Source organism: Pleurodeles waltl, chromosome 3_1 (genome assembly GCF_031143425.1).
Source record: "Pleurodeles waltl isolate 20211129_DDA chromosome 3_1, aPleWal1.hap1.20221129, whole genome shotgun sequence".
NCBI classification, from domain to species: Eukaryota; Metazoa; Chordata; class Amphibia; order Caudata; family Salamandridae; genus Pleurodeles; species Pleurodeles waltl.
Window position 1 is genome coordinate 446,073,627 of NC_090440.1, and position 13,113 is coordinate 446,086,739.

The following is a 13,113-nucleotide window of genomic DNA, read 5'->3' on the forward strand; positions in this document are numbered from 1 at the left end:
TCACGCCCATGGCGGTGCGTACCGCGGCGGTGCGTACCGCGACCGCCGGCGCACATCGTCATTGGCTCCTGAGACCCATAAGGTTCAATGTTAACCAATGCTGCTTTGCGCCGCGGTCTTCGACCGCCTACCGCCACGGTGTGCCACGCCAGCGCATTGACCTCACATCCCATTGTCACACTTCACAGGTCAGGCAGCCGCCATTTCAAGGGCCCACATGGCTTAATTTCTACTGCGTCACACAGGCCTAGGCCTTGCATTGCCACTCATACAAGCCATTCAATACATAGCGAATCGTGTACTGTGCAAGCTGTGGTTACGTACCTGTGGGTTGCTTGACTCTGTGCTCCATGTTGTCCTTCCTAGGCACCGTCCGCTGGGACTTGCGAGGAGATGGAGGAATCCTCCCGTGTACAGACCACTGGTGGACCTGTCGACAATGGAAGAAAGACATGTCATACTGACATACAGACTTGACCGAGCCACTATACAGGAACTGTGTGCCCAGCTGGAGCCAGACCTGATGTCCCCCATTCGCCAACCCACAGGGATTCCCCCTCTGGTGCAGGTGCTGTCAGTACTCCATTTTTTGGCAAGTGGATCATTCCAAACAACAGTGGCCATATCATCAGGGATGTCTCAGCCTATGTTTTCTAAGGTTTTGTCCAGAGTGTTGTCTGCCCTGATGAAATACATGCGGAGCTACATTGTTTTCCCTGAGGTGGGCGATTTGACTACAGTGAAGGGTGATTTCTATGCCCTTGGACATATCCGCAACATCATTGGTGCCATTGATGGGACCCATGTGGCTTTGGTTCCCCCCAGTGGAAGTGAGCAGGTGTACAGGAACAGAAAAAGTTATCATTCGATGAATGTCCAGGTGGTCTGTTTGGCTGACCAGTACATCTCCCATGTAAATGCCAAGTTCCCTGGGTCAGTGCATGACGCGTACATCATGCGAAATAGCAGCATCCCTTATGTGATGGAACAGCTACAGATACACCGTGTGTGGCTAATAGGTGACTCTGGTTACCCCAACCTGTCGTGGCTACTTACCCCAGTGAGAAATCCCAGGACAAGGGCAGAGGAACGGTACAATGAGGCGCATGGGCGAACTAGGAGGATTATAGAAAGAACCTTCGGCCTCCTCAAGGCCAGGTTTAGGTGCCTGCATATGACAGGTGGATCCCTAATGTACTCACCAAAGAAGGTGTGCCATATCATCGTGGCCTGCTGTATGCTTCACAACCTGGCTTTGCGACGCCAGGTGCCTTTCCTGCAGGAGGATGGTCCAGATGGTGGTGTTGTAGCAGCTGTGGAGCCTGTGGAGAGTGAAGAGGAGGAAGACGACGGGGACGACACAGACAACAGGGACACAGTGATACAACAGTATTTTCAGTAGCACACAGGTACGAATCAACCACGCCATTTTACATTTACTTAAAGTCTCCTGCCTCTCTACTGTCTGAGTTCCCCCCTGTTCCTGTTAACTGAGTTGTGACTTTCCCTTCCGTTTTCAGAGCTGTGGGCCCCACTGCGTGACCTCTGCTTTGTTTGCCCATGGACTACAGCTGTGTGACAGTGGTATGTTGTCATCACAATGTAACTGAACATTTTTGCACCGTTATGTCTAATACATTTGTTCAAAATACAAGCAGACTCCAGATTTTTTAAGTGCAATAAGTGATTTAATTAAAGTGCTACATTTAGGAACATGATTGTAAAACGGTGATGGGTGATGGTGGAGTAATGTCCATGGCAGAGTCCAGTTCTCAGTCTCACAGGTGCATTGTCCATATGCCTGTGGAAGGATGGAGCAGGGGCAGTTCAAGGTTGGACAGGGTGACAATGTGGGACAGTGGGATGACATCAGGGGTTATCGTTTGCTGGCGGGGGTCTTGGCATCCTACTCTGTCTTCTTGAGAGATCTCAGGTTCCGCTTGCGGGTGGTTCTTCTTCTGCAGGAGGTGGGGTTCTGGTGGCCTGTCATTGTGTGGGGGCCTCCTGTCCACTAGCGCCGGCGGAGGTGGTAGGCTGTTCCTGGTCCAGGCTAGTGACAGGGGCCCTTTGTGGTGCCACATGGTCCCGCAATGTGGTGACTATCTGGTTAAGGGCCACGGCGATGGTCCCCATTGCGGAACTAATGTTCCTCAGTTCCTCTCTGAAACCCATGTACTGTTCCTCCTGCAGTACCTGGATCTCCTGGAACCTGGCCAGTACTGTAGCCATCGTCTCCTGGGAGTGGTGGTATGCTCCCATGATGGAGGAGAGGGCCTCTTGGAGAGTCGGTTCCCTGGGCCTGTCCCCCCCCTGTCGCACAGCAGCCCTCCCAGTTCCCCTGGGCCTCTGTCCCCTGGACGGTGTGCCCACTACCACTGCCCCCAGGTCCCTGTTGTTGGGGTGGTGGGTCAACCTGGGTGCCCTGTAGTGGTGGACACACCGCTGATTGACGTGTCCTGGAGACAGAGGCATGGGCCCGCTGGGTGGGAGCTGTGCTGGTGTTCTCAGAGGGGGTTAGGTCTGGTGTAGCCTGTGGCTGTCTGTGGGGAACTGACTGTCCCGAGGTCCCCGATGGGCCGGGCTGGTCATCTGGGTCCAGGGAGACAGAGCTGCTGTCATCACTGTGGGCCTCTTCTAGGGGTGGGATGGACATCTCTGGACCCTCCGTGGCGGTGTGGTGGCGTTCGGGTCCTGCAGGGGTATAAGAGTATGGTTATTGCTTCTGTGTGTGGCATTTCGTGTAATGGGTGGGTGGCCGTGTACCCCAGTGCTGGCATTCCCTTGTGGGGGCTTTTGTGACGGTGGCTTGTGGGGGTGATGGGTGTGTGCAGTGGGCATGCTTTGGGGATGGGTGTCCATGCTTTGGGGACGCATGCAGGGCTAGGTTTTGGGATAGGTGGGATGTGATGGTGATCCATTTGCAAGGAGTTGGTGTGATGGGGTGGGGGTGAGGGTGGGGGTATGATTTGGCATGCAGGTGGGGTGGGGGGAATGAAGTAGTGGAGATTTGACTTACCAGAGTCCATTCCTCCACCTACTCCTGCGAGGCCCTCAGGATGCAGGATGTGCAAGACTTCCTCATCCCATGCTGTGAATTCTGGGGGAGTAGGTGGGGGTCCGCCGCCAGTCCGCTGTACCGCGATGTTGTGCCTTGATACCATGGAACGCACCTTCCCCCGTAGGTCGTTCCACCGCTTCCTGATGTCGTCCCGATTGCGTGGATGCTGTCCCACAGCGTTGACCCTGTCCACTATTCTTTGCCATAGCTCCATCTTCCTGGCAATGGTGGTGTGCTGCACCTGTGCCCCGAAGAGCTGGGGCTCTACACAAACTATTTCCTCCACCATGACCCTGAGTTCTGCGTCAGAGAACCTGGGGTGTCTTTAGGGTGCCATGGGGTGGTGTGGATGAGGTGAGGGGTGGTGTATGTGTTGTAGAGTGTGGTGAGTGTGGTGGTGTATGGTGTTTTGTGCGTGGAAATTGTGTGGGTGATGTTGTGATTTGCCTCTGTGTGATGGTCTATTCTATGCTGTGCTCTCTCTCTCTGTCCTTCAGTCGCAATTGTGGTCGTAAGGGTTTGTGGGTGATGTGGGTGTGTGTTTTATATTTAATTGGGTGTGTGGGAGTGGTGTGTGTATGTGTCTCAGGTGTGTGTATTTTGATTTGTCCAATGTGGTAGTGTTTTGTAAAGGTGTGTGTATTTTGAGCGCGGCGGTGTGTACTGCCAAAGGAATACCGCGGTTGAAAGACCGCTGCGGGGATTTGTGGGTCGGAATGGTATGGGCGTATTTCTGTTGGCGTGACGGTGGAGGTTTGGTCAGCGCCAGTTTCCCGCTGACCTTTGGTGTGGCGGACTTTTGTTGTTGTCGGGTTTTTGGCGGTTTGCCAGTTGCGGGTCAGAATGACCGTGGCGGTTTACCGCGACCGCGGCGGTGTTATGGCGGTCTTCTGACCGGCGGTAAGCGCCTTTTACCGCCGAGGTCAGAATGACCACCTTTGACTTACCTATAAAATCAACTTTCACCCCTACACTACCTGCAGGCAACTCTATAGATCTGTTTTTCACAGCGATGATGGAAGATCGGGATCACGAATACAGTAAATATGCTAAAAAACAGCAATATCTTCCTTCCAACATAAATCCTGCACAAAGAACGGCAATTCAAGAACTACAAAAGGATAATACTGTACTTATTAAAGAAGCAGACAAGGGAGGGAACATTGTTATCCTCAATAAAATTGATTATTTGAAAGAAGTTTACAGACAAATTAAGGACACCACTTGTTACAAAAAACTCCCAACAAATCAAACCACGGAGATCCAAGCTAAACTTATGGACCTTCTGGCTCACTGATGATCAAGACAAATTCTTACCCCAGAAGAGCAACATTTTCTTTTTATTCAACACCCCACTACTCCTACTCTATATCTTCTACCCAAAATACACAAGGGTGGTCATCCTCCCAAAGGACGTCCCATTATTTCTTGCATCAATTCCATATGTTCCAATTTGGGTAGCCTTATTGACTCTGAATTACAATCACTTATGATGAATCTTCCTTCGTTTATCAAAGACACTAAAGATATTTTACAGAAACTGCAAAACATTGATTGGCAACCTGACTTTATACTTGCGATTATAGATGTATTGAGTCTGTACACTTCCATCAAACACCAGGATGGGATTGAGGCTGTTCAGAGCTGTCTATCAACACGATCAGGACATCTACTTGAAAGGAACAAAATGATCATCGAAATGTTATCTTTCTGCCTCACCAATATCTTTTTTCTCTTTAAAGGACAATATTTTCTTCAACTACAAGGTACAGCAATGGGAGCTAAATTTGCGCCACCGTACGCATGCATTCTCATGGCAACGGTACTGGCTCTGGAATGATGACCTGGAACATCTCTCACAACACATCATCTTCTGGGGTCGTTATATTGATGACATTCTCCTTATCTGGCAGGGTCAAGAGTCACTTCTTCAACTTTTTCTCCACTCCCTTTCACCAAATAGGTGGAACATTGACATAACATACCAAATCTCTAAAACAACACTTGAATACTTGGACCTTACTCTATATATTGACAATAGCAGACTACACACCCGACTTCATAGAAAAAGCACTGCAGCCAACTCTATCCTACATGCTTCAAGTTGCCACCCCAAGAGCACAATTCGCAACATACCAGCAGGAGAACTCAAATAGGCTAGACTCAATTGTAGCAATCAAGTTGACTATGAGACGATATCCTCTGAAATTGTTGAACATCTCTCCATTAGAGGATACAATACTTCCAATCTAAAACATACTAAGGAACATTTTGCCTGAACAGATCGCAGTTCAATGCTTAACAAGATTAAACCTATCACTCATAAGACCTCTGTTCGTTTCAATATACATTTTCATAAGGTATCTACTCCATAAAAATCCATCCAACTCTCAACATATCTCCTCTTTCACTCAGATTGGCTTTAAAAGAGCCCACAATCTCTGTGATAAATTATGCTCTTCCTTAAACCAAGACAAAATACCTATACAATCCTATCTGCGACCTCCATCTGGATTCTAGACCTGTACAAAGTGTTCCACCTGTAAATTAGTTCTGACAAAATCTAAAAGAATCCTGATTAATGGACTACCATTCGTAATACGTGACTTTATAAATTGCGAAAGAACTAACATAATCTACATCATCATCTGCCCTTGTAACAAGGCATATACAGGAAGTACTACCAGAACACTCAAAACACGTATACAGGAACATTTTCACAATATTCAGAAGGATGATATAAAATTCCCTTTGGTTGAACATTTTGTGAAATGTCATCCACATAAACGTTCTTTCACATTCTGTGGCCTAATGCATCTAAAACGACATCCTCTGGGAGGCAACCTTGAACTCCAATTGCAACAGAATGAAAGCAGATGTATTATTCATTTTGATACTGTACGATGAGGCCTAAACAAGGACCCAGAATGGCACTATTGGCTTCATTAATGTGTGCCATTTGTATTCTCTGCGTCAATAACCCATCCTTTATGTTCATTTTGTTGCTCTGTTTGCTTCATTAACTTAGCTTTAAAATTTGTAGCATCTTGTTGATGTAAGTGGTGTTATAAATGTAGGATTTTGGTCGTATTCTAACCAGCCCTCATGCTTTCAGCTGTTAGAATTCGTGCATCCGGCATCCTGATTCTCATTTATTCATTTTACAATCACACATAGGATTACCTGTACTGTCTAATGTCTCCAATTAGTGCTGTCTAGCACTCGACTATGTTACAGACTCGACCAAGATGGCCGATGCCACTTTTCCTGCTTTCCTTGCATCTGAGATGATCTCACCGACAGAGAGGTAGGACTTTCCTCACCTTAGCCCTATTACCAAAAGATATGAGGGACTCTGTTATGAAAATAAACGTAGGACCATACAGTCGATTCAACCTACAATATAAATAGTAGAAGGATGCAAGCAGATATATTTCCCTGATTCAACATGGCGCTTATTAAGAACGCCATGATAACGATCCCGGGATCACTTTGAGGAGTCCCCCATCAGGAAATTTTGGTAAGGGTCCAAACCTAATTATTCTTTTGTATGGCAGCTTAGACTACCTTTCTTATGATCACTTTTTAAGATTGGTGTGTATAATCAGTAACGCAACTTACTTATGTAATACGAGTGATATAACCTCCATCATCACAATATCCGATACTTGGTGATCTCGGGATTCCAACGTCTGACCTAACTTGTTTGCTCCTCCAGTGACTATAACTCTTTATATATTTCTTGGATAGCTACATATGAGATTTTAATTATAATTTGATGGGGATGAATGTCATATTTTTTTTCCTTATTTTCAATTCCAATGTGTTCTTGGGTTACTGGTTGGATGCACCTTAACCTTGTGTTTCTCAATGGGAAGCTTGCTTCTTTTCTGATTGTTTTCAAATTTTTTCATTTTGTTAATTCGATCAAATAGTTCTCCTATTTGCATTAGGAATGCATTAGGACATGTCTGTATAATTTTTACCATTACACTCTACCCGATACATGTGCATAATTTATCAATACACGGGCAATTGTTCATATCTTTTTTACCTTACTCTTTGCTTCTGCCCAGATTATTTGTATTTAGAAATGAATCTGCTCTGAAGAACAACGCAAATGGTATGATGCTTTTCGATTTAAATCTTTGATATAACTTTCTTAACCTTCTCTGACCATTAGACTTAATATACTAACATCTCTAATCAATTTTGATCATTAAAAATTATATACTAATGGGTTCAGCTTCCTGATATCTCACAGTGCCAGCATCTATCTTACTTTGATCACTGTAGCGCAAACGGTATTTCACAGTTATACTACATTCTTCACATTATTCTTTCTTGCCCATTCATATTTATAACAATCTTAAGAGCTGCTGTTCTTTGACACCACGTATCACAGTTTTGATCACTTTTGGACTTTGTCATTTGGGACTATAACCTGGACAGTATCACTACCTAACACTCTGGCCCTCATTATGACCCTGGCGGTGTTGCACCGCCAGGGCCAACGGGGGCGGGAGCACCGCCGACAGGCCGGCGGTGCTCCCTTGGGCATTCTGACCGCGGCGCTTTGGCAGCGGTCAAAAATGGAAAACTGGCGGTCTCCCGCCGGTTTTCCGTTGCCCATTTGAATCCCCCATGGCGGCGCAGCTCGCTCCGCCGCCATGGGGGATTCTGACACCCCCTACCGCCATCCTGTTCCTGGCGGTTCGCCCGCCAGGAACAGGATGGCGGTAGGGGGTGTCGCGGGGCCCCTGGGGGCCCCTGCCGTGCCCATGCCAATGGCATGGGCACGGCAGGGGCCCCCGTAAGAGGGCCCCGCTAGTATTTCACTGTCTGCATAGCAGACAGTGAAATACGCGACGGGTGCAGTAGCACCCGTCGCACCTTCCCACTCCGCCGGTTCGATTACGAGCCGGCTTCATGGTGGGAAGGTCGTTTTCCCCTGGGCTGGCGGGCGGCCTTTCGGCGGCCGCCCGCCAGCCCAGGGGAAAAGTCAAAATACCCGCCACGGTCTTGCGACCGCGGTACGGTATTTTGACGGCGGGACTTTGGCGGGCAGCCTCCGCCGCCCGCCAAGGTCCGAATGAGGGCCTCTGTCTTTTGCCTCTTTGATATACTTCTATCCAAGAACTATGGATGATATGTCTCTTGGGTTCTCACTAATATTTCACCTTCCAACATTATTACCATGGACTGATTTTCTTTTATTACCTGCAGGCTTGAAAAAGCCCCAGGTGAACACACCACAAGGGGGTGAAACACGTGTCGGCTGTTTCCTTTTGTACTCTCTGAAATAACCATTGTGGATGGGATCAATAAATTAACTTTCTTTCACAAAACGTGGATCTGACGTTTCATCATTTGAACACAATAATACTGCTGAACTTCTCATAGTGGGTTTTCAACTTTTTGGAACTTCAGTTTACTACTGGACCTGTGGAATTACTCAATGGGGACTGCCTGATGCTGTGTCCTCCTGTGCACTCTGCCCAGATGCAGCTGTACTTGGTAGGACTGATTTGCTGACTGGTGCCTGCATTGAGCCATCAGAGGCCAGCCCTGCTGTTGAGCCCTGCACCTGCACATGCTTCCAGGACTGTCAGAAGTGACTTCAAGGTCTACTCTGCTGGCCTCCTGTTCAGAGCCACAGGGACAAAACAGGCTCCCACCATCTTCAATTCCTACCTGGACCAAGCCTGAGTCAGCCCCGAACGCCTAAGAAATCTCCATACATTGGTGGTGGTGCTTAAGGTGACCAAATGTCTGCTGTTGGGGCTTTTACCTCTTAGGTGGTATTTAGAACGTTAATCTTTAAAAATTCAGAAGTCTGGTAGCACTGAATGGATTTTTGTTGTTTTGATATCAAATAATTTATTAAATTGACCCTATTTTTGTAACTTGGTTTTGGAGATTTTTAGTGTTGTATTTTTACTTTATTACTGTTTGTGTGCTGCATAAAATGCTTTCCACATTGCCTCTAAGTTAAGCTTCACTGCTTTTTGTGCTATGCTAACCAGGGTTAAGCACAAGTTAATTTAGTGACTTTTTGTGGTTCATCCTGCAATGGATTGTGGCTGTGATTTGTGATTTGTTTTTCACTACTGTAAGACCCACTCCTCCCTTAGGATAACATAGATTCCTTATTACATGTAATAAGCTGTAATTCCAAAATGAGAAGAAGAAGATTTAGGAAGTTTGGTGGCTATGGAATTGCAATAATAAACTTTCTTTAATGGTAAATTCAGATGTATCATTAAAATTTGAAAAATGCAGAGAAAACTGGCATTTTCTTGCCCTTAGCCGTTTGTACTTGCTGACTGTCTTGGTTCACACGACTGGGTGTAGCAGAGCCAAATGGGCCATGAGTAGGCTTGATGGAGGGAGAAGCAGAGCACACCTTCAATTGTACCTGAACAGGATGGGTCCTGTCACCTCACAATAGGCTTAACAACCCTGTATTTTCAGTGAATCCAGTTTGGAGCCAGGTCAGAGGAGGCAGAAAACTACTTTGATTTCAAAGAAACTTTCCAGAAGCTTTCTCCACCGTCTAAGAGCAAGGCACCAGGGTATACAAATGGGGCTCTCAGACCCACTCTTCAGTTCACTACTGGACCTGTGGAAGTACTTGAAAGGGATTGCCTGATGCTGTGACCTGCTGTGCACTCTGCAATACTTTATTACTGTTTGTGTGCTGCATAAATACTTACCACATTGCCTCTAAGTTCACTGCTTTTTGTGCCAAGCTACTCAGGGTTAAGGACCTGTTCATTCTGTGACTTTTTATGGTTCACCCTGAAATGGTTTTTGGCTGTGATTTGTGATTTGTTTTTCACTACTATGAGACATACCCCTCCAATAGGATGACATATACTACCTTATTACATGTATTAAGCTGGGATTTCAAAACGAGAAGAAGCAGATATAGCATGTTTGGTGCCTATGGAATTATAATGATAAACCCTCTTTAATGGTAAAGTCAGATTTATAATTACAATTTGGAAAAAGACTTGAAATTTGTCATTGTCTTGTCCTTAGCCCTTTGTGCCTGCTGGCTATCTCCGTTCACACATCTTGCTGTAGAAGAGCCGAATGGGACATGAATTGCTTTCATGGAGGGCAGAGCTGACCACAACCTCAATTGCACTTGAATAGGGTGGTTCCTGGTTCCTCACCATAGGCTTAACAACCTTGTATTGTCAGTGAAGCGAGTTTGGAGACAGGTCAGAGGAGGCAGAAACTACACCAACTTCAAATAAACTTTCCAGAACCTTTTTCCACCGTCTAGAAGCAAGGCACCAGAGAACACAAATTGGGCTCTCCAATCCACTCCTCAGTTTACTACTGGGCCTGTGGAAGTACTCGAATGGTACTGCCTGATGCTGTGTCCTCCTGATCACTCTGCCCAGCTGCTGCTGTACTTGGTAGGACTGCCTTGCTGACTGGAGCCTGCATTGAACCATCAGAGGCCAGCCCTGCTGTTGAGCCCTGCACCTACACCTGCTTCCAGGACTATCAGAAGTGACTCCAAGGTCTAGGTTGCTGGCCTCCTGTTCAGAGCCACGGGGACAAAAGTGGCTCCCATCTTCTTCAATACCCACCTAGACCTAGCCTGAGTGAGCCCCGAACCCCTAAGAAATCTCTCTACATTGGTTGTGGTGCTAAAGGTGACCAAATGTCTGCTGTTAGGGCTTTTACTTCTTAGGTGCTATTTATTGAATTCTTGTTCCACTGAATGGATGTTTGTTGTTTTGGTATCAAATCATTTAATAAATGTACTCTATTTTTCTAAATTGGTTTTGGAGATTTTTAGTGATGTATTCTTTCTTTATTACTGTTTGTGTGCTGCATAAATGCTTTCCATATTGCCTCCAAATTAACCTTCACTGCCTTTATGCTAAGCTAGCCAGGGTTAAGCACAAGTTAATTAAGTGACTTTTTGTGTTTCACCCTGCAATGGACTGTGGCTGTGATTTGTGATTTTTTTTCACTACTTTAAGACACACTCCTCCTATATGATAACATAGAATTCCTTATTACATGTAAGAAGCTGTAATTCCAAAAGGAGAAGAAGTAGATTTAGCAAGTTTGGAGGCTATGGAATTGGAATGATAATCCCTCTTCAATGGTAAAGTCAGATGTATCATTACAATTTGGAAAATGTACAGAAGGTTTTCATTTTCTTATCCTTAGCCCTTTGTGCCTGCTGGCTGTCTTCGTTCACACAACTGGGTGTAGAAAAGCTTAATGGGCCATGAATTGGCTTGATGGGGGCAGAGCTGACCACAACCTCAATTGCACCTGAATAGGCCGGGTCCTGGTTCCACACAATAGGCTTAACAATCCTGTATTGTCAGTGAAGCCAGTTTGGAGACAGGTCAGAGGAGGCAGAAACTAGTCCAACTTCAAAGAAACTTTCCAGAAACGTTTCCCACCGTCTAGGAGCAAGGCAACAGGGTATCCAAAGAGGGCTCTCAAATCCACTCTTCAGTTTACTACTGGAAGTACTCGAAGGGTACTGCCTGATGCTGTATCCTCCTGTGCACTTTGCCCAGCTGCTGCTCTACTTGGTAGGACTGCTTTGATGACTGGAACCTGCATTGAACCATCAGAGGCCAGCCCAGCTGTTGAGCCCTGCACCTACACCTGCTTCCAGGACTATCAGAAGTGACTCCAAGGTCTACTCTGCTGGCCTCCTGTTCAGAGCCACAGGGACAAAACAGGCTCCCACCAGCTTCAATTCCCACCTGGACCTAGCCTGAGTGAGCCCGAACCCCTAAGAAATCTCCCTACATTGGTGGTGGTGCTAAAGGTGACCAAATGTCTGCTGTTGGGGCGTTTACCTCTTTGGTGCTATTTAGAACGTTAATCTTTAAAAAAATCAGAATTCTAGTTGCACTGAATGGATTTTTTTTGTTTTGGTATCAAATAATTTATTAAATTGACCCTGTTTTTGTAACTTGGTTTTGGAGAATTTTAGTGTTGTATTTTTACTTTATTACTGTTTGTGTGCTGCATAAAATGCTTTCGACCGTTATTCTAAGTTAAATTTCTCTGCCTTTTGTGCTAAGCTAACCAGGGTTAAGCACAGGTTAATTTAGTGACTTTTTGTGGTTCACCCTGCAATGGATTGTGGCTGTGATTTGTGATTTGTTTTTCACTACTGTAAGACCTACTTCACCCTTAGGATAACATAGAATTCCTTATTACATGTAATAAGCTGTAATTCCAAAATGAGAAGAAGAAGATTTAGCAAGTTTGGTGGCTATGGAATTGGAATGATAAACCTTCTTTAATAGTAAAGTCAGACGTATTATTAAAATTTGGAAAATGTCGAGAAAGTTGGCATTTTCTTGCCCTTAGCCGTTTGTACTTGTTGACTGTCTTGGTTCACACAACTGGGTGTAGCAGAGCCGAATGGGCCATGAATAGGCTTGATTGAGGGAGGAGCTGAGCACACCCTCAATTGTACCTGAATAGGATGGGTCCTGTCACCTCACAATAGGTTTAACAACCCTGTATTTTCAGTGAAGCCAGGTTGGGGCCAGGTCAGGGGAGGCAGAAAACGACTTCAATTTCAAAGAAACTTTCCAGAAACTTTCTCCACCGTCTAGGAGCAAGGCACCAGGGTATACAAATGGGGCTCTCAGACCAACTCTTCATTTCACTACTGGAACTGTGGAAGTACTTGAAGGGGACTGCCTGATGCTGTGTCCTGCTGTGCACTTTGCCTAGATGCTGCTGTACTTGGTAGGACTGCTTTGCAGCCTGGAGCCTGCATTGAACCATCAGAGGCCAACAATGTTGTTGAGCCCTGCACCTACACCTGCATCAAGGACGTTGAGAAGTGACTCCAAGGTCTAGACTACTGGCCTCCTGTTCAGAGCCACAGGGACAAAACAGGGTCGCACAATCTCGATATCGACCTGGACCCATCCTGTGTGAGCTCAGAACCTCTAAGAGATCTCTTTTTATTGGTTGTGGTGCTAAAGGTGACCAAATGACAGCTGTTGAGGCTGCTACCTCTTAAGTGCCATTTTGAACCTTAA